Source organism: Pleurodeles waltl, unplaced genomic scaffold, assembly GCF_031143425.1.
Source record: "Pleurodeles waltl isolate 20211129_DDA unplaced genomic scaffold, aPleWal1.hap1.20221129 scaffold_86, whole genome shotgun sequence".
NCBI lineage: Eukaryota > Metazoa > Chordata > Amphibia > Caudata > Salamandridae > Pleurodeles > Pleurodeles waltl.
The window spans coordinates 1,123,070-1,148,129 of NW_027150400.1; the positions used below are offsets into that span (position 1 = coordinate 1,123,070).

At 48.4% G+C, this 25,060-nt stretch overlaps 8 non-coding genes across 8 annotated transcripts; all 8 read left to right on the forward strand.

Annotated features, from left to right (window-relative positions):
- Positions 1-2,262: 2,262 nt before the first annotated feature.
- TRNAE-CUC (transfer RNA glutamic acid (anticodon CUC)) lies at positions 2,263-2,334 on the forward strand. The gene has a single exon. It is a non-coding gene; the product is annotated as a tRNA-Glu (tRNA).
- A 3,109-nt stretch (positions 2,335-5,443) lies between these two features.
- Positions 5,444-5,515, forward strand: TRNAE-CUC (transfer RNA glutamic acid (anticodon CUC)). Its single transcript has one exon. It is a non-coding gene; the product is annotated as a tRNA-Glu (tRNA).
- Positions 5,516-8,624: 3,109 nt separating this feature from the next.
- Positions 8,625-8,696, forward strand: TRNAE-CUC (transfer RNA glutamic acid (anticodon CUC)). Its single transcript has one exon. It is a non-coding gene; the product is annotated as a tRNA-Glu (tRNA).
- A 3,118-nt stretch (positions 8,697-11,814) lies between these two features.
- On the forward strand, positions 11,815-11,886 carry TRNAE-CUC (transfer RNA glutamic acid (anticodon CUC)). The gene has a single exon. It is a non-coding gene; the product is annotated as a tRNA-Glu (tRNA).
- Positions 11,887-14,987: 3,101 nt separating this feature from the next.
- Positions 14,988-15,059, forward strand: TRNAE-CUC (transfer RNA glutamic acid (anticodon CUC)). The gene has a single exon. It is a non-coding gene; the product is annotated as a tRNA-Glu (tRNA).
- Positions 15,060-18,169: 3,110 nt separating this feature from the next.
- Positions 18,170-18,241, forward strand: TRNAE-CUC (transfer RNA glutamic acid (anticodon CUC)). Its single transcript has one exon. It is a non-coding gene; the product is annotated as a tRNA-Glu (tRNA).
- Positions 18,242-21,342: 3,101 nt separating this feature from the next.
- On the forward strand, positions 21,343-21,414 carry TRNAE-CUC (transfer RNA glutamic acid (anticodon CUC)). Its single transcript has one exon. It is a non-coding gene; the product is annotated as a tRNA-Glu (tRNA).
- A 3,110-nt stretch (positions 21,415-24,524) lies between these two features.
- On the forward strand, positions 24,525-24,596 carry TRNAE-CUC (transfer RNA glutamic acid (anticodon CUC)). The gene has a single exon. It is a non-coding gene; the product is annotated as a tRNA-Glu (tRNA).
- Positions 24,597-25,060: the final 464 nt, after the last annotated feature.

The window sequence follows — 25,060 nt, forward strand, 5'->3', positions numbered from 1 at the left end:
CAGGAGACCTCAGATAGGATAGCCTGGGCCGAGCCACACACTGACCTTGCTGACCTCGACAGTAGGCACTTACATGGATGTCATTTAGGGTTCTCCAGGGGTTGCATGGGGCAAGCCAGGAGTTGCAGCGGGTCCCTGCCCCATAAGGCCTCTGACAGTGGGCCCCTGCCTCAGGTGACTTCAGTCAGAAGGCCACTCCTTCATTAAGGGAGCAGCTGTCTCTCCCGGAGTCCTCAAATAGGATAGCCTTGGCCACGTCACACACTGACCTCAACGGCATGACAATTTCATGGCGATGCAAAACTGCCACTCAGGGCCGGGTTTAGGGAGGTGCGAGCAGTGCGGCCGCACCGGGTGCTGACCAGGATTGGAGTTGCTGACCTCGGGGGGCGCTGTGTTTAGCAATAACTTACGAAACTTGCGATTTATAAGCTCATGCTGGAAAGTTCCTTGTGTGTCCAAACTACAGAAAGCAAATAAAATGCCAAGATACCTCTTGTGATTACCGTTCCTGCTAGGGAGAGAGTTGGTGGTTTTGTCCAGAGGCAGCTTTGACTAGATATAAAATAGCGTAGAGGGTTCATGTGCCTGATGCAAAGAACAGAACCATATCTAATGTGGACAGCTGTCTGGATAGTCAAGCAGCTATCCAGCTCTTTAAAACAAATCTAATCTATGTGAGAGGGGCTATGGATAGATGAGGGGCACATTTGGCGGGTGGCAGTGAGTGAATCCGAGTAGGTGGTGATGGAGTGAAGGGGGTTGTGGGGTGCCAAAAAAGACTGTCTTCCAGCCACCAGGGCTACAGCCGGCCCTGCTGCTAGCAGGCAAAAATCTGAGCTCTCTCTGGCAGGAAGATTAATGAGAAGAGTTGTGTTGCCATTTTGATTGTTGCCTGAAATCTGTAAAGGGAAGGAACTCTGCAGCAGGTTGTATTAAATGTTAAGTTGAGACTAAGCAGAGCGCCCACCCCCCCCCCTGAGGTGGGTGCCCCCGTGCATGTGAGCGAGCAGTGCGAGTGCAACAGTTGCAGCATCCTTAAGCCAGCTCTGTCCCCCCGTGTGGGTGGGAAGGAAGTGAGAAATGGAAAAACTCAGACGCTTGGCACAGAGAGGGCGGGTTGGACAGAAGAAGGAGCTGCTCAGCACACGCAAAAATATCTCTTCCTACTTAGTATAGTGGAGAGTGTCCCTGCCTGGGACCTGGGAGACTGGGGTTCAATTCCCCCACTGGGAAACTGCCTCTTCTTTTAAAGGCTTAAACCTACATTTTCAGAGCACCATCAATCAATATTTACTTCAAATACCGTTTACAATCTCACACTCATACTACAGAGTACGCCCATTTTTCTTTCATCCACACACCTCCTCCAAATCGAAACATTTATTCATGCCATCAAGTACCTTTCAAAATCTAGCACCCACAATTTGGACCTAAGACTCTTTTTCACAACCATTTCTCCCTTTTCATTTAAACTTCCTGCCTACTTCCTTGAAAAAGGAAAGGTGGAATCAAGGATTTTTCATGAGATAAAAAGGAAAGTACTGCATGATAAAAAAAATGCATTTAAGCTATTTTGTTTTCTCACACTAAGTAAATGAAATGTTGGGGCACACTCTGAAGGAGGAATTGTTTTATAGGAAGGTGAAACCTTTTATCTTTAGATAAAGTGTAAAGTTGTATAATTTACAGACACACTGAGAAAGGAAAACAAGCAGTGACCCGGACATGCCCACCCACTAATCTCATCAGAGCTTTTCTAGTTCCGAGGTTCTTCCATGACTATCGACAGCAGGTCATGTGTTACACTGCATTGTGGGACTCGTAGTTCTATACACAGCATTGTAAAAGAGGAGTGCAGGTCCCAGCACCTTAAGTAAAAGCCTGCACATGTAGAGCTGGAGATGCCTGCGTTGACCTGGGAAAGCTAAGAGCTGCCCTCCTATCGGGGCTCTGAGAAGAAGCACTGATCGTCCCTTTAATTGTACTTCTGAATTTTCCTGCTAGTTAAGTGTGTAAGTGCTATAACTGCTGAAGGATGGGATGTCTTATGAGGGTGTGTTAGGTCTTGGAGAGCTGTAAAGTGTGAAGAGTTGTGAGTGCATTTGAGGTGCAGTCAATTTCTTTCTTCATGCTGTGCCTGAAAATGGTGTGTCCTTGCATGTCTGCTTTAATTTTCCTGTAATAGGAAATGGGATCCTGAGTAGCCTGCTGACCAGTTCTTGTTTCTATATTGGGTGGTGGTGGACGACCTGTGCCTGCTCCCTGGTGGTCTAGTGGTTAGGATTCGGCGCTCTCACCGCCACGGCCCGGGTTCGATTCCCGGTCAGGGAACGCGAAGTTCCTTACACTTTTTACTTCTACACTTACATTTCTTATAGGAAACCTTTCATTTTACACTTTTCATGGATTCAAACACATTAGGAAACCTTTCAATTACAAATGCTTCATTACCACTAGTTCTTCTTTAATTGACTTTTCTCACAATATCACACAGCTTTCTCACAGCTCTTTTTTTCACTCCAAATAACATCTGAAAGCACTCCATCTTGCTGTGATCAGCTGAGAGCTCCAGAGCTCCAGAGCTCTTGCTTGTCCACATAGTGACTGCAAGATGTCTCCAGGGGGCACATTTCCCTGCTGCACCAGGAATACCCTTTGTAAGTGTCAGCGCAGTGTGTATAAGATTGGGGTTGCCTCCTTTCTTAGAACCTGAATTTCACAGCTTTTCTCAATATTTTTACCAGCCTGGAATTAAACGTACAGACGAGGTAGTTCAAAAAACACAGCCAGGTGGCAGCCCTACTGAGGAGGAAGTCCTGCCCCAGGACAGCACAGACCAAACCTTCTGCCTTCTGGCTGGACTTAAAATGTCCCTTTAGCCCCTGCCCCATAAGGCCTCTGACGGCGGGCACCTGCCTCAGGTGACTTCGGTCAGAAGGCCACTCCTTACTTCAGGCGCCAGCTGTCCCTTCAGGAGCCTCAGGGGAGGATAGCCTTGGCCGCGCCACACGCTGACATTGACGGCAAGCGCTCGCATGGATGTCACCTAGGGGTCACCAGGGGTCGCAAGGGGCAAGCCAGATGTCGCAGCGGGCCCCTCCCCCATATGGCCTCTGACAGCGGGCCCCTACCTCAGTTGGCGCCAGTCAGAACGCCACTCCTTCTTTAAGGTGGCAGCTGTCCCTTCAGGAGACCTCAGATAGGATAGCCTGGGCCGAGCCACACACTGACCTTGCTGACCTCGACAGTAGGCACTTACATGGATGTCATTTAGGGTTCTCCAGGGGTTGCATGGGGCAAGCCAGGAGTTGCAGCGGGTCCCTGCCCCATAAGGCCTCTGACAGTGGGCCCCTGCCTCAGGTGACTTCAGTCAGAAGGCCACTCCTTCATTAAGGGAGCAGCTGTCTCTCCCGGAGTCCTCAAATAGGATAGCCTTGGCCACGTCACACACTGACCTCAACGGCATGACAATTTCATGGCGATGCAAAACTGCCACTCAGGGCCGGGTTTAGGGAGGTGCGAGCAGTGCGGCCGCACCGGGTGCTGACCAGGATTGGAGTTGCTGACCTCGGGGGGCGCTGTGTTTAGCAATAACTTACGAAACTTGCGATTTAAAAGCTCATGCTGGAAAGTTCCTTGTGTGTCCAAACTACAGAAAGCAAATAAAATGCCAAGATACCTATTGTGATTACCGTTCCTGCTAGGGAGAGAGTTGGTGGTTTTGTCCAGAGGCAGCTTTGACTAGATATAAAATAGCGTAGAGGGTTCATGTGCCTGACGCAAAGAACAGAACCATATCTAATGTGGACAGCTGTCTGGATAGTCAAGCAGCTATCCAGCTCTTTAAAACAAATCTAATCTACGTGAGAGGGGCTATGGATAGATGAGGGGCACATTTGGCGGGTGGCAGTGAGTGAATCCGAGTAGGTGGTGATGGAGTGAAGGGGGTTGGGGGTGCCAAAAAAGACTGTCTTCCAGCCACCAGGGCTACAGCCGGCCCTGCTGCTAGCAGGCAAAAATCTGAGCTCTCTCTGGCAGGAAGATTAATGAGAAGAGTTGTGTTGCCATTTTGATTGTTGCCTGAAATCTGTAAAGGGAAGGAACTCTGCAGCAGGTTGTATTAAATGTTAAGTTGAGACTAAGCAGAGCGCCCCCCCCCCCCCCTGAGGTGGGTGCCCCCGTGCATGTGAGCGAGCAGTGCGAGTGCAACAGTTGCAGCATCCTTAAGCCAGCTCTGCCCCCCCGTGTGGGTGGGAAGGAAGTGAGAAATGGAAAAACTCAGACGCTTGGCACAGAGAGGGCGGGTTGGACAGAAGAAGGAGCTGCTCAGCACACACAAAAATATCTCTTCCTACTTAGTATAGTGGAGAGTGTCCCTGCCTGGGAGACTGGGGTTCAATTCCCCCACTTGGAAACTGCCTCTTCTTTTAAAGGCTTAAACCTACATTTTCAGAGCACCAGCAATCAATATTTACTTCAAATACCGTTTACAATCTCACACTCATACTACAGAGTACGCCCATTTTTCTTTCATCCACACACCTCCTCCAAATCGAAACATTTATTCATGCCATCAAGTACCTTTCAAAATCTAGCACCCACAATTTGGACCTAAGACTCTATTTCACAACCATTTCTCCCTTTTCATTTAAACTTCGTGCCTACTTCCTTGAAAAAGGAAAGGTGGAATCAAGGATTTTTCATGAGATAAAAAGGAAAGTACTGCATGATAAAAAAAATGCATTTAAGCTATTTTGTTTTCTCACACTAAGTAAATGAAATGTTGGGGCACACTCTGAAGGAGGAATTGTTTTATAGGAAGGTGAAACCTTTTATCTTTAGATAAAGTGTAAAGTTGTATAATTTACAGACACACTGAGAAAGGAAAACAAGCAGTGACCCGGACGTGCCCACCCACTAATCTCATCAGAGCTTTTCTAGTTCCGAGGTTCTTCCATGACTATCGACAGCAGGTCATGTGTTACACTGCATTGTGGGACTCGTAGTTCTATACACAGCATTGTAAAAGAGGAGTGAAGGTCCCAGCACCTTAAGTAAAAGCCTGCACATGTAGAGCTGGAGATGCCTGCGTTGACCTGGGAAAGCTAAGAGCTGCCCTCCTATCGGGGCTCTGAGAAGAAGCACTGATCGTCCCTTTAATTGTACTTCTGAATTTTCCTGCTAGTTAAGTGTGTAAGTGCTATTACTGCTGAAGGATGGGATGTCTTATGAGGGTGTGCTAGGTCTTGGAGAGCTGTAAAGTGTGAAGAGTTGTGAGTGCATTTGAGGTGCAGTCAATTTCTTTCTTCATGCTGTGCCTGAAAATGGTGTGTCCTTGCATGTCTGCTTTAATTTTCCTGTAATAGGAAATGGGATCCTGAGTAGCCTGCTGACCAGTTCTTGTTTCTATATTGGGTGGTGGTGGACGACCTGTGCCTGCTCCCTGGTGGTCTAGTGGTTAGGATTCAGCGCTCTCACCGCCGCGGCCCGGGTTCGATTCCCGGTCAGGGAACGCGCAGTTCCTTACACTTTTTACTTCTACACTTACATTTCTTATAGGAAACCTTTCATTTTACACTTTTCATGGATTCAAACACATTAGGAAACCTTTCAATTACAAATGCTTCATTACCACTAGTTCTTCTTTAATTGACTTTTCTCACAATATCACACAGCTTTCTCACAGCTCTTTTTTTCACTCCAAATAACATCTGAAAGCACTCCATCTTGCTGTGATCAGCTGAGAGCTCCAGAGCTCCAGAGCTCTTGCTTGTCCACATAGTGACTGCAAGATGTCTCCAGGGGGCACATTTCCCTGCTGCACCAGGAATACCCTTTGTAAGTGTCAGCGCAGTGTGTATAAGATTGGGGTTGCCTCCTTTCTTAGAACCTGAATTTCACAGCTTTTCTCAATATTTTTACCAGCCTGGAATTAAACGTACAGACGAGGTAGTTCAAAAAACACAGCCAGGTGGCAGCCCTACTAAGGAGGAAGTCCTGCCCCAGGACAGCACAGACCAAACCTTCTGCCTTCTGGCTGGACTTAAAATGTCCCTTTAGCCCCTGCCCCATAAGGCCTCTGACGGCGGGCACCTGCCTCAGGTGACTTCGGTCAGAAGGCCACTCCTTACTTCAGGCGCCAGCTGTCCCTTCAGGAGCCTCAGGGGAGGATAGCCTTGGCCGCGCCACACGCTGACCTTGACGGCAAGCGCTCGCATGGATGTCACCTAGGGGTCACCAGGGGTCGCAAGGGGCAAGCCAGATGTCGCAGCGGGCCCCTTCCCCATATGGCCTCTGACAGCGGGCCCCTACCTCAGTTGGCGCCAGTCAGAACGCCACTCCTTCTTTAAGGTGGCAGCTGTCACTTCAGGAGACCTCAGATAGGATAGCCTGGGCCGAGCCACACACTGACCTTGCTGACCTCGACAGTAGGCACTTACATGGATGTCATTTAGGGTTCTCCAGGGGTTGCATGGGGCAAGCCAGGAGTTGCAGCGGGTCCCTGCCCCATAAGGCCTCTGACAGTGGGCCCCTGCCTCAGGTGACTTCAGTCAGAAGGCCACTCCTTCATTAAGGGAGCAGCTGTCTCTCCCGGAGTCCTCAAATAGGATAGCCTTGGCCACGTCACACACTGACCTCAACGGCATGACAATTTCATGGCGATGCAAAACTGCCACTCAGGGCCGGGTTTAGGGAGGTGCGAGCAGTGCGGCCGCACCGGGTGCTGACCAGGATTGGAGTTGCTGACCTCGGGGGGCGCTGTGTTTAGCAATAACTTACGAAACTTGCGATTTAAAAGCTCATGCTGGAAAGTTCCTTGTGTGTCCAAACTACAGAAAGCAAATAAAATGCCAAGATACCTCTTGTGATTACCGTTCCTGCTAGGGAGAGAGTTGGTGGTTTTGTCCAGAGGCAGCTTTGACTAGATATAAAATAGCGTAGAGGGTTCATGTGCCTGACGCAAAGAACAGAACCATATCTAATGTGGAGAGCTGTCTGGATAGTCAAGCAGCTATCCAGCTCTTTAAAACAAATCTAATCTATGTGAGAGGGGCTATGGATAGATGAGGGGCACATTTGGCGGGTGGCAGTGAGTGAATCCGAGTAGGTGGTGATGGAGTGAAGGGGGTTGGGGGGTGCCAAAAAAGACTGTCTTCCAGCCACCAGGGCTACAGCCGGCCCTGCTGCTAGCAGGCAAAAATCTGGGCTCTCTCTGGCAGGAAGATTAATGAGAAGAGTTGTGTTGCCATTTTGATTGTTGCCTGAAATCTGTAAAGGGAAGGAACTCTGCAGCAGGTTGTATTAAATGTTAAGTTGAGACTAAGCAGAGCGCCCCCCCCCCCCCCTGAGGTGGGTGCCCCCGTGCATGTGAGCGAGCAGTGCGAGTGCAACAGTTGCAGCATCCTTAAGCCAGCTCTGCCCCCCGTGTGGGTGGGAAGGAAGTGAGAAATGGAAAAACTCAGACGCTTGGCACACAGAGGGCGGGTTGGACAGAAGAAGGAGCTGCTCAGCACACACAAAAATATCTCTTCCTACTTAGTATAGTGGAGAGTGTCCCTGCCTGGGAGACTGGGGTTCAATTCCCCCACTTGGAAACTGCCTCTTCTTTTAAAGGCTTAAACCTACATTTTCAGAGCACCAGCAATCAATATTTACTTCAAATACCGTTTACAATCTCACACTCATACTACAGAGTACGCCCATTTTTCTTTCATCCACACACCTCCTCCAAATCGAAACATTTATTCATGCCATCAAGTACCTTTCAAAATCTAGCACCCACAATTTGGACCTAAGACTCTTTTTCACAACCATTTCTCCCTTTTCATTTAAACTTCGTGCCTACTTCCTTGAAAAAGGAAAGGTGGAATCAAGGATTTTTCATGAGATAAAAAGGAAAGTACTGCATGATAAAAAAAATGCATTTAAGCTATTTTGTTTTCTCACACTAAGTAAATGAAATGTTGGGGCACACTCTGAAGGAGGAATTGTTTTATAGGAAGGTGAAACCTTTTATCTTTAGATAAAGTGTAAAGTTGTATAATTTACAGACACACTGAGAAAGGAAAACAAGCAGTGACCCGGACGTGCCCACCCACTAATCTCATCAGAGCTTTTCTAGTTCCGAGGTTCTTCCATGACTATCGACAGCAGGTCATGTGTTACACTGCATTGTGGGACTCGTAGTTCTATACACAGCATTGTAAAAGAGGAGTGAAGGTCCCAGCACCTTAAGTAAAAGCCTGCACATGTAGAGCTGGAGATGCCTGCGTTGACCTGGGAAAGCTAAGAGCTGCCCTCCTATCGGGGCTCTGAGAAGAAGCACTGATCGTCCCTTTAATTGTACTTCAGAATTTTCCTGCTAGTTAAGTGTGTAAGTGCTATTACTGCTGAAGGATGGGATGTCTTATGAGGGTGTGCTAGGTCTTGGAGAGCTGTAAAGTGTGAAGAGTTGTGAGTGCATTTGAGGTGCAGTCAATTTCTTTCTTCATGCTGTGCCTGAAAATGGTGTGTCCTTGCATGTCTGCTTTAATTTTCCTGTAATAGGAAATGGGATCCTGAGTAGCCTGCTGACCAGTTCTTGTTTCTATATTGGGTGGTGGGGGACGACCTGTGCCTGCTCCCTGGTGGTCTAGTGGTTAGGATTCAGCGCTCTCACCGCCGCGGCCCGGGTTCGATTCCCGGTCAGGGAACGCGCAGTTCCTTACACTTTTTACTTCTACACTTACATTTCTTATAGGAAACCTTTCATTTTACACTTTTCATGGATTCAAACACATTAGGAAACCTTTCAATTACAAATGCTTCATTACCACTAGTTCTTCTTTAATTGACTTTTCTCACAATATCACACAGCTTTCTCACAGCTCTTTTTTTCACTCCAAATAACATCTGAAAGCACTCCATCTTGCTGTGATCAGCTGAGAGCTCCAGAGCTCCAGAGCTCTTGCTTGTCCACATAGTGACTGCAAGATGTCTCCAGGGGGCACATTTCCCTGCTGCACCAGGAATACCCTTTGTAAGTGTCAGCGCAGTGTGTATAAGATTGGGGTTGCCTCCTTTCTTAGAACCTGAATTTCACAGCTTTTCTCAATATTTTTACCAGCCTGGAATTAAACGTACAGACGAGGTAGTTCAAAAAACACAGCCAGGTGGCAGCCCTACTAAGGAGGAAGTCCTGCCCCAGGACAGCACAGACCAAACCTTCTGCCTTCTGGCTGGACTTAAAATGTCCCTTTAGCCCCTGCCCCATAAGGCCTCTGACGGCGGGCACCTGCCTCAGGTGACTTCGGTCAGAAGGCCACTCCTTACTTCAGGCGCCAGCTGTCCCTTCAGGAGCCTCAGGGGAGGATAGCCTTGGCCGCGCCACACGCTGACCTTGACGGCAAGCGCTCGCATGGATGTCACCTAGGGGTCACCAGGGGTCGCAAGGGGCAAGCCAGATGTCGCAGCGGGCCCCTCCCCCATATGGCCTCTGACAGCGGGCCCCTACCTCAGTTGGCGCCAGTCAGAACGCCACTCCTTCTTTAAGGTGGCAGCTGTCACTTCAGGAGACCTCAGATAGGATAGCCTGGGCCGAGCCACACACTGACCTTGCTGACCTCGACAGTAGGCACTTACATGGATGTCATTTAGGGTTCTCCAGGGGTTGCATGGGGCAAGCCAGGAGTTGCAGCGGGTCCCTGCCCCATAAGGCCTCTGACAGTGGGCCCCTGCCTCAGGTGACTTCAGTCAGAAGGCCACTCCATCATTAAGGGAGCAGCTGTCTCTCCCGGAGTCCTCAAATAGGATAGCCTTGGCCACGTCACACACTGACCTCAACGGCATGACAATTTCATGGCGATGCAAAACTGCCACTCAGGGCCGGGTTTAGGGAGGTGCGAGCAGTGCGGCCGCACCGGGTGCTGACCAGGATTGGAGTTGCTGACCTCGGGGGGCGCTGTGTTTAGCAATAACTTACGAAACTTGCGATTTAAAAGCTCATGCTGGAAAGTTCCTTGTGTGTCCAAACTACAGAAAGCAAATAAAATGCCAAGATACCTCTTGTGATTACCGTTCCTGCTAGGGAGAGAGTTGGTGGTTTTGTCCAGAGGCAGCTTTGACTAGATATAAAATAGCGTAGAGGGTTCATGTGCCTGACGCAAAGAACAGAACCATATCTAATGTGGAGAGCTGTCTGGATAGTCAAGCAGCTATCCAGCTCTTTAAAACAAATCTAATCTATGTGAGAGGGGCTATGGATAGATGAGGGGCACATTTGGCGGGTGGCAGTGAGTGAATCCGAGTAGGTGGTGATGGAGTGAAGGGGGTTGGGGGGTGCCAAAAAAGACTGTCTTCCAGCCACCAGGGCTACAGCCGGCCCTGCTGCTAGCAGGCAAAAATCTGGGCTCTCTCTGGCAGGAAGATTAATGAGAAGAGTTGTGTTGCCATTTTGATTGTTGCCTGAAATCTGTAAAGGGAAGGAACTCTGCAGCAGGTTGTATTAAATGTTAAGTTGAGACTAAGCAGAGCGCCCCCCCCCCCCTGAGGTGGGTGCCCCCGTGCATGTGAGCGAGCAGTGCGAGTGCAACAGTTGCAGCATCCTTAAGCCAGCTCTGCCCCCCCGTGTGGGTGGGAAGGAAGTGAGAAATGGAAAAACTCAGACGCTTGGCACAGAGAGGGCGGGTTGGACAGAAGAAGGAGCTGCTCAGCACACACAAAAATATCTCTTCCTACTTAGTATAGTGGAGAGTGTCCCTGCCTGGGACCTGGGAGACTGGGGTTCAATTCCCCCACTTGGAAACTGCCTCTTCTTTTAAAGGCTTAAACCTACATTTTCAGAGCACCAGCAATCAATATTTACTTCAAATACCGTTTACAATCTCACACTCATACTACAGAGTACGCCCATTTTTCTTTCATCCACACACCTCCTCCAAATCGAAACATTTATTCATGCCATCAAGTACCTTTCAAAATCTAGCACCCACAATTTGGACCTAAGACTCTTTTTCACAACCATTTCTCCCTTTTCATTTAAACTTCCTGCCTACTTCCTTGAAAAAGGAAAGGTGGAATCAAGGATTTTTCATGAGATAAAAAGGAAAGTACTGCATGATAAAAAAAATGCATTTAAGCTATTTTGTTTTCTCACACTAAGTAAATGAAATGTTGGGGCACACTCTGAAGGAGGAATTGTTTTATAGGAAGGTGAAACCTTTTATCTTTAGTTAAAGTGTAAAGTTGTATAATTTACAGACACACTGAGAAAGGAAAACAAGCAGTGACCCGGACGTGCCCACCCACTAATCTCATCAGAGCTTTTCTAGTTCCGAGGTTCTTCCATGACTATCGACAGTAGGTCATGTGTTACACTGCATTGTGGGACTCGTAGTTCTATACACAGCATTGTAAAAGAGGAGTGAAGGTCCCAGCACCTTAAGTAAAAGCCTGCACATGTAGAGCTGGAGATGCCTGCGTTGACCTTGGAAAGCTAAGAGCTGCCCTCCTATCGGGGCTCTGAGAAGAAGCACTGATTGTCCCTTTAATTGTACTTCTGAATTTTCCTGCTAGTTAAGTGTGTAAGTGCTATTACTGCTGAAGGATGGGATGTCTTATGAGGGTGTGCTAGGTCTTGGAGAGCTGTAAAGTGTGAAGAGTTGTGAGTGCATTTGAGGTGCAGTCAATTTCTTTCTTCATGCTGTGCCTGAAAATGGTGTGTCCTTGCATGTCTGCTTTAATTTTCCTGTAATAGGAAATGGGATCCTGAGTAGCCTGCTGACCAGTTCTTGTTTCTATATTGGGTGGTGGTGGACGACGACCTGTGCCTGCTCCCTGGTGGTCTAGTGGTTAAGATTCGGCGCTCTCACCGCCGCGGCCCGTGTTCGATTCCCGGTCAGGGAACGCGCAGTTCCTTACACTTTTTACTTCTACACTTACATTTCTTATAGGAAACCTTTCATTTTACACTTTTCATGGATTCAAACACATTAGGAAACCTTTCAATTACAAATGCTTCATTACCACTAGTTCTTCTTTAATTGACTTTTCTCACAATATCACACAGCTTTCTCACAGCTCTTTTTTTCACTCCAAATAACATCTGAAAGCACTCCATCTTGCTGTGATCAGCTGAGAGCTCCAGAGCTCTTGCTTGTCCACATAGTGACTGCAAGATGTCTCCAGGGGGCACATTTCCCTGCTGCACCAGGAATACCCTTTGTAAGTGTCAGCGCAGTGTGTATAAGATTGGGGTTGCCTCCTTTCTTAGAACCTGAATTTCACAGCTTTTCTCAATATTTTTACCAGCCTGGAATTAAACGTACAGACGAGGTAGTTAAAAAAACACAGCCAGGTGGCAGCCCTACTAAGGAGGAAGTCCTGCCCCAGGACAGCACAGACCAAACCTTCTGCCTTCTGGCTGGACTTAAAATGTCCCTTTAGCCCCTGCCCCATAAGGCCTCTGACGGCGGGCACCTGCCTCAGGTGACTTCGGTCAGAAGGCCACTCCTTACTTCAGGCGCCAGCTGTCCCTTCAGGAGCCTCAGGGGAGGATAGCCTTGGCCGTGCCACACGCTGACCTTGACGGCAAGCGCTCGCATGGATGTCACCTAGGGGTCACCAGGGGTCGCAAGGGGCAAGCCAGATGTCGCAGCGGGCCCCTCCCCCATATGGCCTCTGACAGCGGGCCCCTACCTCAGTTGGCGCCAGTCAGAACGCCACTCCTTCTTTAAGGTGGCAGCTGTCCCTTCAGGAGACCTCAGATAGGATAGCCTGGGCCGAGCCACACACTGACCTTGCTGACCTCGACAGTAGGCACTTACATGGATGTCATTTAGGGTTCTCCAGGGGTTGCATGGGGCAAGCCAGGAGTTGCAGCGGGTCCCTGCCCCATAAGGCCTCTGACAGTGGGCCCCTGCCTCAGGTGACTTCAGTCAGAAGGCCACTCCTTCATTAAGGGAGCAGCTGTCTCTTCCGGAGTCCTCAAATAGGATAGCCTTGGCCACGTCACACACTGACCTCAACGGCATGACAATTTCATGGCGATGCAAAACTGCCACTCAGGGCCGGGTTTAGGGAGGTGCGAGCAGTGCGGCCGCACCGGGTGCTGACCAGGATTGGAGTTGCTGACCTCGGGGGGCGCTGTGTTTAGCAATAACTTACGAAACTTGCGATTTAAAAGCTCATGCTGGAAAGTTCCTTGTGTGTCCAAACTACAGAAAGCAAATAAAATGCCAAGATACCTCTTGTGATTACCGTTCCTGCTAGGGAGAGAGTTGGTGGTTTTGTCCAGAGGCAGCTTTGACTAGATATAAAATAGCGTAGAGGGTTCATGTGCCTGACGCAAAGAACAGAACCATATCTAATGTGGACAGCTGTCTGGATAGTCAAGCAGCTATCCAGCTCTTTAAAACAAATCTAATCTATGTGAGAGGGGCTATGGATAGATGAGGGGCACATTTTAGGTGGCAGTGAGTGAATCCGAGTAGGTGGTGATGGAGTGAAGGGGGTTGGGGGGGTGCCAAAAAAGACTGTCTTCCAGCCACCAGGGCTACAGCCGGCCCTGCTGCTAGCAGGCAAAAATCTGGGCTCTCTCTGGCAGGAAGATTAGTGAGAAGAGTTGTGTTGCCATTTTGATTGTTGCCTGAAATCTGTAAAGGGAAGGAACTCTGCAGCAGGTTGTATTAAATGTTAAGTTGAGACTAAGCAGAGCGCCCCCCCCCCCCCCTGAGGTGGGTGCCCCCGTGCATGTGAGCGAGCAGTGCGAGTGCAACAGTTGCAGCATCCTTAAGCCAGCTCTGCCCCCCCGTGTGGGTGGGAAGGAAGTGAGAAATGGAAAAACTCAGACGCTTGGCACAGAGAGGGCGGGTTGGACAGAAGAAGGAGCTGCTCAGCACACACAAAAATATCTCTTCCTACTTAGTATAGTGGAGAGTGTCCCTGCCTGGGAGACTGGGGTTCAATTCCTCCACTTGGAAACTGCCTCTTCTTTTAAAGGCTTAAACCTACATTTTCAGAGCACCAGCAATCAATATTTACTTCAAATACCGTTTACAATCTCACACTCATACTACAGAGTACGCCCATTTTTCTTTCATCCACACACCTCCTCCAAATCGAAACATTTATTCATGCCATCAAGTACCTTTCAAAATCTAGCACCCACAATTTGGACCTAAGACTCTTTTTCACAACCATTTCTCCCTTTTCATTTAAACTTCCTGCCTACTTCCTTGAAAAAGGAAAGGTGGAATCAAGGATTTTTCATGAGATAAAAAGGAAAGTACTGCATGATAAAAAAAATGCATTTAAGCTATTTTGTTTTCTCACACTAAGTAAATGAAATGTTGGGGCACACTCTGAAGGAGGAATTGTTTTATAGGAAGGTGAAACCTTTTATCTTTAGATAAAGTGTAAAGTTGTATAATTTACAGACACACTGAGAAAGGAAAACAAGCAGTGACCCGGACGTGCCCACCCACTAATCTCATCAGAGCTTTTCTAGTTGCGAGGTTCTTCCATGACTATCGACAGCAGGTCATGTGTTACACTGCATTGTGGGACTCGTAGTTCTATACACAGCATTGTAAAAGAGGAGTGCAGGTCCCAGCACCTTAAGTAAAAGCCTGCACATGTAGAGCTGGAGATGCCTGCGTTGACCTGGGAAAGCTAAGAGCTGCCCTCCTATCGGGGCTCTGAGAAGAAGCACTGATCGTCCCTTTAATTGTACTTCTGAATTTTCCTGCTAGTTAAGTGTGTAAGTGCTATTACTGCTGAAGGATGGGATGTCTTATGAGGGTGTGCTAGGTCTTGGAGAGCTGTAAAGTGTGAAGAGTTGTGAGTGCATTTGAGGTGCAGTCAATTTCTTTCTTCATGCTGTGCCTGAAAATGGTGTGTCCTTGCATGTCTGCTTTAATTTTCCTGTAATAGGAAATGGGATCCTGAGTAGCCTGCTGACCAGTTCTTGTTTCTATATTGGGTGGTGGTGGACGACCTGTGCCTGCTCCCTGGTGGTCTAGTGGTTAGGATTCGGCGCTCTCACCGCCGCGGCCCAGGTACGATTCCCGGTCAGGGAACGCGAAGTTCCTTACACTTTTTACTTCTACACTTACATTTCTTATAGGAAACCTTTCATTTTACACTTTTCATGGATTCAAACACATTAGGAAACCTTTCAATTACAAATGCTTCATTACCACTAGTTCTTCTTTAATTGACTTTTCTCACAATATCACACAGCTTTCTCACAGCTCTTTTTTTCACTCCAAATAACATCTGAAAGCACTCCATCTTGCTGTGATCAGCTGAGAGCTCCAGAGCTCCAGAGCTCTTGCTTGTCCACATAGTGACTGCAAGATGTCTCCAGGGGGCACATTTCCCTGCTGCACCAGGAATACCCTTTGTAAGTGTCAGCGCAGTGTGTATAAGATTGGGGTTGCCTCCTTTCTTAGAACCTGAATTTCACAGCTTTTCTCAATATTTTTACCAGCCTGGAATTAAACGTACAGACGAGGTAGTTCAAAAAACACAGCCAGGTGGCAGCCCTACTAAGGAGGAAGTCCTGCCCCAGGACAGCACAGACCAAACCTTCTGCCTTCTGGCTGGACTTAAAATGTCCCTTTAGCCCCTGCCCCATAAGGCCTCTGACGGCGGGCACCTGCCTCAGGTGACTTCGGTCAGAAGGCCACTCCTTACTTCAGGCGCCAGCTGTCCCTTCAGGAGCCTCAGGGGAGGATAGCCTTGGCCGCGCCACACGCTGACCTTGACGGCAAGCGCTCGCATGGATGTCACCTAGGGGTCACCAGGGGTCGCAAGGGGCAAGCCAGATGTCGCAGCGGGCCCCTCCCCCATATGGCCTCTGACAGCGGGCCCCTACCTCAGTTGGCGCCAGTCAGAACGCCACTCCTTCTTTAAGGTGGCAGCTGTCCCTTCAGGAGACCTCAGATAGGATAGCCTGGGCCGAGCCACACACTGACCTTGCTGACCTCGACAGTAGGCACTTACATGGATGTCATTTAGGGTTCTCCAGGGGTTGCATGGGGCAACCCAGGAGTTGCAGCGGGTCCCTGCCCCATAAGGCCTCTGACAGTGGGCCCCTGCCTCAGGTGACTTCAGTCAGAAGGCCACTCCTTCATTAAGGGAGCAGCTGTCTCTCCCGGAGTCCTCAAATAGGATAGCCTTGGCCACGTCACACACTGACCTCAACGGCATGACAATTTCATGGCGATGCAAAACTGCCACTCAGGGCCGGGTTTAGGGAGGTGCGAGCAGTGCGGCCGCACCGGGTGCTGACCAGGATTGGAGTTGCTGACCTCGGGGGGCGCTGTGTTTAGCAATAACTTACGAAACTTGCGATTTAAAAGCTCATGCTGGAAAGTTCCTTGTGTGTCCAAACTACAGAAAGCAAATAAAATGCCAAGATACCTCTTGTGATTACCGTTCCTGCTAGGGAGAGAGTTGGTGGTTTTGTCCAGAGGCAGCTTTGACTAGATATAAAATAGCGTAGAGGGTTCATGTGCCTGACGCAAAGAACAGAACCATATCTAATGTGGAGAGCTGTCTGGATAGTCAAGCAGCTATCCAGCTCTTTAAAACAAATCTAATCTATGTGAGAGGGGCTATGGATAGATGAGGGGCACATTTGGCGGGTGGCAGTGAGTGAATCCGAGTAGGTGGTGATGGAGTGAAGGGGGTTGGGGGGGTGCCAAAAAAGACTGTCTTCCAGCCACCAGGGCTACAGCCGGCCCTGCTGCTAGCAGGCAAAAATCTGGGCTCTCTCTGGCAGGAAGATTAATGAGAAGAGTTGTGTTGCCATTTTGATTGTTGCCTGAAATCTGTAAAGGGAAGGAACTCTGCAGCAGGTTGTATTAAATGTTAAGTTGAGACTAAGCAGAGCGCCCCCCCCCCCCCCTGAGGTGGGTGCCCCCGTGCATGTGAGCGAGCAGTGCGAGTGCAACAGTTGCAGCATCCTTAAGCCAGCTCTGCCCCCCGTGTGGGTGGGAAGGAAGTGAGAAATGGAAAAACTCAGACGCTTGGCACAGAGAGGGCGGGTTGGACAGAAGAAGGAGCTGCTCAGCACACACAAAAATATCTCTTCCTACTTAGTATAGTGGAGAGTGTCCCTGCCTGGGAGACTGGGGTTCAATTCCCCCACTTGGAAACTGCCTCTTCTTTTAAAGGCTTAAACCTACATTTTCAGAGCACCAGCAATCAATATTTACTTCAAATACCGTTTACAATCTCACACTCATACTACAGAGTACGCCCATTTTTCTTTCATCCACACACCTCCTCCAAATCGAAACATTTATTCATGCCATCAAGTACCTTTCAAAATCTAGCACCCACAATTTGGACCTAAGACTCTTTTTCACAACCATTTCTCCCTTTTCATTTAAACTTCCTGCCTACTTCCTTGAAAAAGGAAAGGTGGAATCAAGGATTTTTCATGAGATAAAAAGGAAAGTACTGCATGATAAAAAAAATGCATTTAAGCTATTTTGTTTTCTCACACTAAGTAAATGAAATGTTGGGGCACACTCTGAAGGAGGAATTGTTTTATAGGAAGGTGAAACCTTTTATCTTTAGTTAAAGTGTAAAGTTGTATAATTTACAGACACACTGAGAAAGGAAAACAAGCAGTGACCCGGACGTGCCCACCCACTAATCTCATCAGAGCTTTTCTAGTTCCGAGGTTCTTCCATGACTATCGACAGTAGGTCATGTGTTACACTGCATTGTGGGACTCGTAGTTCTATACACAGCATTGTAAAAGAGGAGTGAAGGTCCCAGCACCTTAAGTAAAAGCCTGCACATGTAGAGCTGGAGATGCCTGCGTTGACCTTGGAAAGCTAAGAGCTGCCCTCCTATCGGGGCTCTGAGAAGAAGCACTGATTGTCCCTTTAATTGTACTTCTGAATTTTCCTGCTAGTTAAGTGTGTAAGTGCTATTACTGCTGAAGGATGGGATGTCTTATGAGGGTGTGCTAGGTCTTGGAGAGCTGTAAAGTGTGAAGAGTTGTGAGTGCATTTGAGGTGCAGTCAATTTCTTTCTTCATGCTGTGCCTGAAAATGGTGTGTCCTTGCATGTCTGCTTTAATTTTCCTGTAATAGGAAATGGGATCCTGAGTAGCCTGCTGACCAGTTCTTGTTTCTATATTGGGTGGTGGTGGACGACCTGTGCCTGCTCCCTGGTGGTCTAGTGGTTAAGATTCGGCGCTCTCACCGCCGCGGCCCGTGTTCGATTCCCGGTCAGGGAACGCGCAGTTCCTTACACTTTTTACTTCTACACTTACATTTCTTATAGGAAACCTTTCATTTTACACTTTTCATGGATTCAAACACATTAGGAAACCTTTCAATTACAAATGCTTCATTACCACTAGTTCTTCTTTAATTGACTTTTCTCACAATATCACACAGCTTTCTCACAGCTCTTTTTTTCACTCCAAATAACATCTGAAAGCACTCCATCTTGCTGTGATCAGCTGAGAGCTCCAGAGCTCTTGCTTGTCCACATAGTGACTGCAAGATGTCTCCAGGGGGCACATTTCCCTGCTGCACCAGGAATACCCTTTGTAAGTGTCAGCGCAGTGTGTATAAGATTGGGGTTGCCTCCTTTCTTAGAACCTGAATTTCACAGCTTTTCTCAATATTTTTACCAGCCTGGAATTAAACGTACAGACGAGGTAGTTAAAAAAACACAGCCAGGTGGCAGCCCTACTAAGGAGGAAGTCCTGCCCCAGGACAGCACAGACCAAACCTTCTGCCTTCTGGCTGGACTTAAAATGTCCCTTTAGCCCCTGCCCCATAAGGCCTCTGACGGCGGGCACCTGCCTCAGGTGACTTCGGTCAGAAGGCCACTCCTTACTTCAGGCGCCAGCTGTCCCTTCAGGAGCCTCAGGGGAGGATAGCCTTGGCCGTGCCACACGCTGACCTTGACGGCAAGCGCTCGCATGGATGTCACCTAGGGGTCACCAGGGGTCGCAAGGGGCAAGCCAGATGTCGCAGCGGGCCCCTCCCCCATATGGCCTCTGACAGCGGGCCCCTACCTCAGTTGGCGCCAGTCAGAACGCCACTCCTTCTTTAAGGTGGCAGCTGTCCCTTCAGGAGACCTCAGATAGGATAGCCTGGGCCGAGCCACACACTGACCTTGCTGACCTCGACAGTAGGCACTTACATGGATGTCATTTAGGGTTCTCCAGGGGTTGCATGGGGCAAGCCAGGAGTTGCAGCGGGTCCCTGCCCCATAAGGCCTCTGACAGTGGGCCCCTGCCTCAGGTGACTTCAGTCAGAAGGCCACTCCTTCATTAAGGGAGCAGCTGTCTCTTCCGGAGTCCTCAAATAGGATAGCCTTGGCCACGTCACACACTGACCTCAACGGCATGACAATTTCATGGCGATGCAAAACTGCCACTCAGGGCCGGGTTTAGGGAGGTGCGAGCAGTGCGGCCGCACCGGGTGCTGACCAGGATTGGAGTTGCTGACCTCGGGGGGCGCTGTGTTTAGCAATAACTTACGAAACTTGCGATTTAAAAGCTCATGCTGGAAAGTTCCTTGTGTGTCCAAACTACAGAAAGCAAATAAAATGCCAAGATACCTCTTGTGATTACCGTTCCTGCTAGGGAGAGAGTTGGTGGTTTTGTCCAGAGGCAGCTTTGACTAGATATAAAATAGCGTAGAGGGTTCATGTGCCTGACGCAAAGAACAGAACCATATCTAATGTGGACAGCTGTCTGGATAGTCAAGCAGCTATCCAGCTCTTTAAAACAAATCTAATCTATGTGAGAGGGGCTATGGATAGATGAGGGGCACATTTTAGGTGGCAGTGAGTGAATCCGAGTAGGTGGTGATGGAGTGAAGGGGGTTGGGGGGGTGCCAAAAAAGACTGTCTTCCAGCCACCAGGGCTACAGCCGGCCCTGCTGCTAGCAGGCAAAAATCTGGGCTCTCTCTGGCAGGAAGATTAGTGAGAAGAGTTGTGTTGCCATTTTGATTGTTGCCTGAAATCTGTAAAGGGAAGGAACTCTGCAGCAGGTTGTATTAAATGTTAAGTTGAGACTAAGCAGAGCGCCCCCCCCCCCCCCTGAGGTGGGTGCCCCCGTGCATGTGAGCGAGCAGTGCGAGTGCAACAGTTGCAGCATCCTTAAGCCAGCTCTGCCCCCCCGTGTGGGTGGGAAGGAAGTGAGAAATGGAAAAACTCAGACGCTTGGCACAGAGAGGGCGGGTTGGACAGAAGAAGGAGCTGCTCAGCACACACAAAAATATCTCTTCCTACTTAGTATAGTGGAGAGTGTCCCTGCCTGGGAGACTGGGGTTCAATTCCTCCACTTGGAAACTGCCTCTTCTTTTAAAGGCTTAAACCTACATTTTCAGAGCACCAGCAATCAATATTTACTTCAAATACCGTTTACAATCTCACACTCATACTACAGAGTACGCCCATTTTTCTTTCATCCACACACCTCCTCCAAATCGAAACATTTATTCATGCCATCAAGTACCTTTCAAAATCTAGCACCCACAATTTGGACCTAAGACTCTTTTTCACAACCATTTCTCCCTTTTCATTTAAACTTCCTGCCTACTTCCTTGAAAAAGGAAAGGTGGAATCAAGGATTTTTCATGAGATAAAAAGGAAAGTACTGCATGATAAAAAAAATGCATTTAAGCTATTTTGTTTTCTCACACTAAGTAAATGAAATGTTGGGGCACACTCTGAAGGAGGAATTGTTTTATAGGAAGGTGAAACCTTTTATCTTTAGATAAAGTGTAAAGTTGTATAATTTACAGACACACTGAGAAAGGAAAACAAGCAGTGACCCGGACGTGCCCACCCACTAATCTCATCAGAGCTTTTCTAGTTCCGAGGTTCTTCCATGACTATCGAAAGCAGGTCATGTGTTACACTGCATTGTGGGACTCGTAGTTCTATACACAGCATTGTAAAAGAGGAGTGCAGGTCCCAGCACCTTAAGTAAAAGCCTGCACATGTAGAGCTGGAGATGCCTGCGTTGACCTGGGAAAGCTAAGAGCTGCCCTCCTATCGGGGCTCTGAGAAGAAGCACTGATCGTCCCTTTAATTGTACTTCTGAATTTTCCTGCTAGTTAAGTGTGTAAGTGCTATTACTGCTGAAGGATGGGATGTCTTATGAGGGTGTGCTAGGTCTTGGAGAGCTGTAAAGTGTGAAGAGTTGTGAGTGCATTTGAGGTGCAGTCAATTTCTTTCTTCATGCTGTGCCTGAAAATGGTGTGTCCTTGCATGTCTGCTTTAATTTTCCTGTAATAGGAAATGGGATCCTGAGTAGCCTGCTGACCAGTTCTTGTTTCTATATTGGGTGGTGGTGGACGACCTGTGCCTGCTCCCTGGTGGTCTAGTGGTTAGGATTCAGCGCTCTCACCGCCGCGGCCCGGGTTCGATTCCCGGTCAGGGAACGCGCAGTTCCTTACACTTTTTACTTCTACACTTACATTTCTTATAGGAAACCTTTCATTTTACACTTTTCATGGATTCAAACACATTAGGAAACCTTTCAATTACAAATGCTTCATTACCACTAGTTCTTCTTTAATTGACTTTTCTCACAATATCACACAGCTTTCTCACAGCTCTTTTTTTCACTCCAAATAACATCTGAAAGCACTCCATCTTGCTGTGATCAGCTGAGAGCTCCAGAGCTCCAGAGCTCTTGCTTGTCCACATAGTGACTGCAAGATGTCTCCAGGGGGCACATTTCCCTGCTGCACCAGGAATACCCTTTGTAAGTGTCAGCGCAGTGTGTATAAGATTGGGGTTGCCTCCTTTCTTAGAACCTGAATTTCACAGCTTTTCTCAATATTTTTACCAGCCTGGAATTAAACGTACAGACGAGGTAGTTCAAAAAACACAGCCAGGTGGCAGCCCTACTAAGGAGGAAGTCCTGCCCCAGGACAGCACAGACCAAACCTTCTGCCTTCTGGCTGGACTTAAAATGTCCCTTTAGCCCCTGCCCCATAAGGCCTCTGACGGCGGGCACCTGCCTCAGGTGACTTCGGTCAGAAGGCCACTCCTTACTTCAGGCGCCAGCTGTCCCTTCAGGAGCCTCAGGGGAGGATAGCCTTGGCCGCGCCACACGCTGACCTTGACGGCAAGCGCTCGCATGGATGTCACCTAGGGGTCACCAGGGGTCGCAAGGGGCAAGCCAGATGTCGCAGCGGGCCCCTCCCCCATATGGCCTCTGACAGCGGGCCCCTTCCTCAGTTGGCGCCAGTCAGAACGCCACTCCTTCTTTAAGGTGGCAGCTGTCACTTCAGGAGACCTCAGATAGGATAGCCTGGGCCGAGCCACACACTGACCTTGCTGACCTCGACAGTAGGCACTTACATGGATGTCATTTAGGGTTCTCCAGGGGTTGCATGGGGCAAGCCAGGAGTTGCAGCGGGTCCCTGCCCCATAAGGCCTCTGACAGTGGGCCCCTGCCTCAGGTGACTTCAGTCAGAAGGCCACTCCATCATTAAGGGAGCAGCTGTCTCTCCCGGAGTCCTCAAATAGGATAGCCTTGGCCACGTCACACACTGACCTCAACGGCATGACAATTTCATGGCGATGCAAAACTGCCACTCAGGGCCGGGTTTAGGGAGGTGCGAGCAGTGCGGCCGCACCGGGTGCTGACCAGGATTGGAGTTGCTGACCTCGGGGGGCGCTGTGTTTAGCAATAACTTACGAAACTTGCGATTTAAAAGCTCATGCTGGAAAGTTCCTTGTGTGTCCAAACTACAGAAAGCAAATAAAATGCCAAGATACCTCTTGTGATTACCGTTCCTGCTAGGGAGAGAGTTGGTGGTTTTGTCCAGAGGCAGCTTTGACTAGATATAAAATAGCGTAGAGGGTTCATGTGCCTGACGCAAAGAACAGAACCATATCTAATGTGGAGAGCTGTCTGGATAGTCAAGCAGCTATCCAGCTCTTTAAAACAAATCTAATCTATGTGAGAGGGGCTATGGATAGATGAGGGGCACATTTGGCGGGTGGCAGTGAGTGAATCCGAGTAGGTGGTGATGGAGTGAAGGGGGTTGGGGGGTGCCAAAAAAGACTGTCTTCCAGCCACCAGGGCTACAGCCGGCCCTGCTGCTAGCAGGCAAAAATCTGGGCTCTCTCTGGCAGGAAGATTAATGAGAAGAGTTGTGTTGCCATTTTGATTGTTGCCTGAAATCTGTAAAGGGAAGGAACTCTGCAGCAGGTTGTATTAAATGTTAAGTTGAGACTAAGCAGAGCGCCCCCCCCCCCCCCTGAGGTGGGTGCCCCCGTGCATGTGAGCGAGCAGTGCGAGTGCAACAGTTGCAGCATCCTTAAGCCAGCTCTGCCCCCCCGTGTGGGTGGGAAGGAAGTGAGAAATGGAAAAACTCAGACGCTTGGCACAGAGAGGGCGGGTTGGACAGAAGAAGGAGCTGCTCAGCACACACAAAAATATCTCTTCCTACTTAGTATAGTGGAGAGTGTCCCTGCCTGGGAGACTGGGGTTCAATTCCTCCACTTGGAAACTGCCTCTTCTTTTAAAGGCTTAAACCTACATTTTCAGAGCACCAGCAATCAATATTTACTTCAAATACCGTTTACAATCTCACACTCATACTACAGAGTACGCCCATTTTTCTTTCATCCACACACCTCCTCCAAATCGAAACATTTATTCATGCCATCAAGTACCTTTCAAAATCTAGCACCCACAATTTGGACCTAAGACTCTTTTTCACAACCATTTCTCCCTTTTCATTTAAACTTCCTGCCTACTTCCTTGAAAAAGGAAAGGTGGAATCAAGGATTTTTCATGAGATAAAAAGGAAAGTACTGCATGATAAAAAAAATGCATTTAAGCTATTTTGTTTTCTCACACTAAGTAAATGAAATGTTGGGGCACACTCTGAAGGAGGAATTGTTTTATAGGAAGGTGAAACCTTTTATCTTTAGATAAAGTGTAAAGTTGTATAATTTACAGACACACTGAGAAAGGAAAACAAGCAGTGACCCGGACGTGCCCACCCACTAATCTCATCAGAGCTTTTCTAGTTCCGAGGTTCTTCCATGACTATCGAAAGCAGGTCATGTGTTACACTGCATTGTGGGACTCGTAGTTCTATACACAGCATTGTAAAAGAGGAGTGCAGGTCCCAGCACCTTAAGTAAAAGCCTGCACATGTAGAGCTGGAGATGCCTGCGTTGACCTGGGAAAGCTAAGAGCTGCCCTCCTATCGGGGCTCTGAGAAGAAGCACTGATCGTCCCTTTAATTGTACTTCTGAATTTTCCTGCTAGTTAAGTGTGTAAGTGCTATTACTGCTGAAGGATGGGATGTCTTATGAGGGTGTGCTAGGTCTTGGAGAGCTGTAAAGTGTGAAGAGTTGTGAGTGCATTTGAGGTGCAGTCAATTTCTTTCTTCATGCTGTGCCTGAAAATGGTGTGTCCTTGCATGTCTGCTTTAATTTTCCTGTAATAGGAAATGGGATCCTGAGTAGCCTGCTGACCAGTTCTTGTTTCTATATTGGGTGGTGGTGGACGACCTGTGCCTGCTCCCTGGTGGTCTAGTGGTTAGGATTCAGCGCTCTCACCGCCGCGGCCCGGGTTCGATTCCCGGTCAGGGAACGCGCAGTTCCTTACACTTTTTACTTCTACACTTACATTTCTTATAGGAAACCTTTCATTTTACACTTTTCATGGATTCAAACACATTAGGAAACCTTTCAATTACAAATGCTTCATTACCACTAGTTCTTCTTTAATTGACTTTTCTCACAATATCACACAGCTTTCTCACAGCTCTTTTTTTCACTCCAAATAACATCTGAAAGCACTCCATCTTGCTGTGATCAGCTGAGAGCTCCAGAGCTCCAGAGCTCTTGCTTGTCCACATAGTGACTGCAAGATGTCTCCAGGGGGCACATTTCCCTGCTGCACCAGGAATACCCTTTGTAAGTGTCAGCGCAGTGTGTATAAGATTGGGGTTGCCTCCTTTCTTAGAACCTGAATTTCACAGCTTTTCTCAATATTTTTACCAGCCTGGAATTAAACGTACAGACGAGGTAGTTCAAAAAACACAGCCAGGTGGC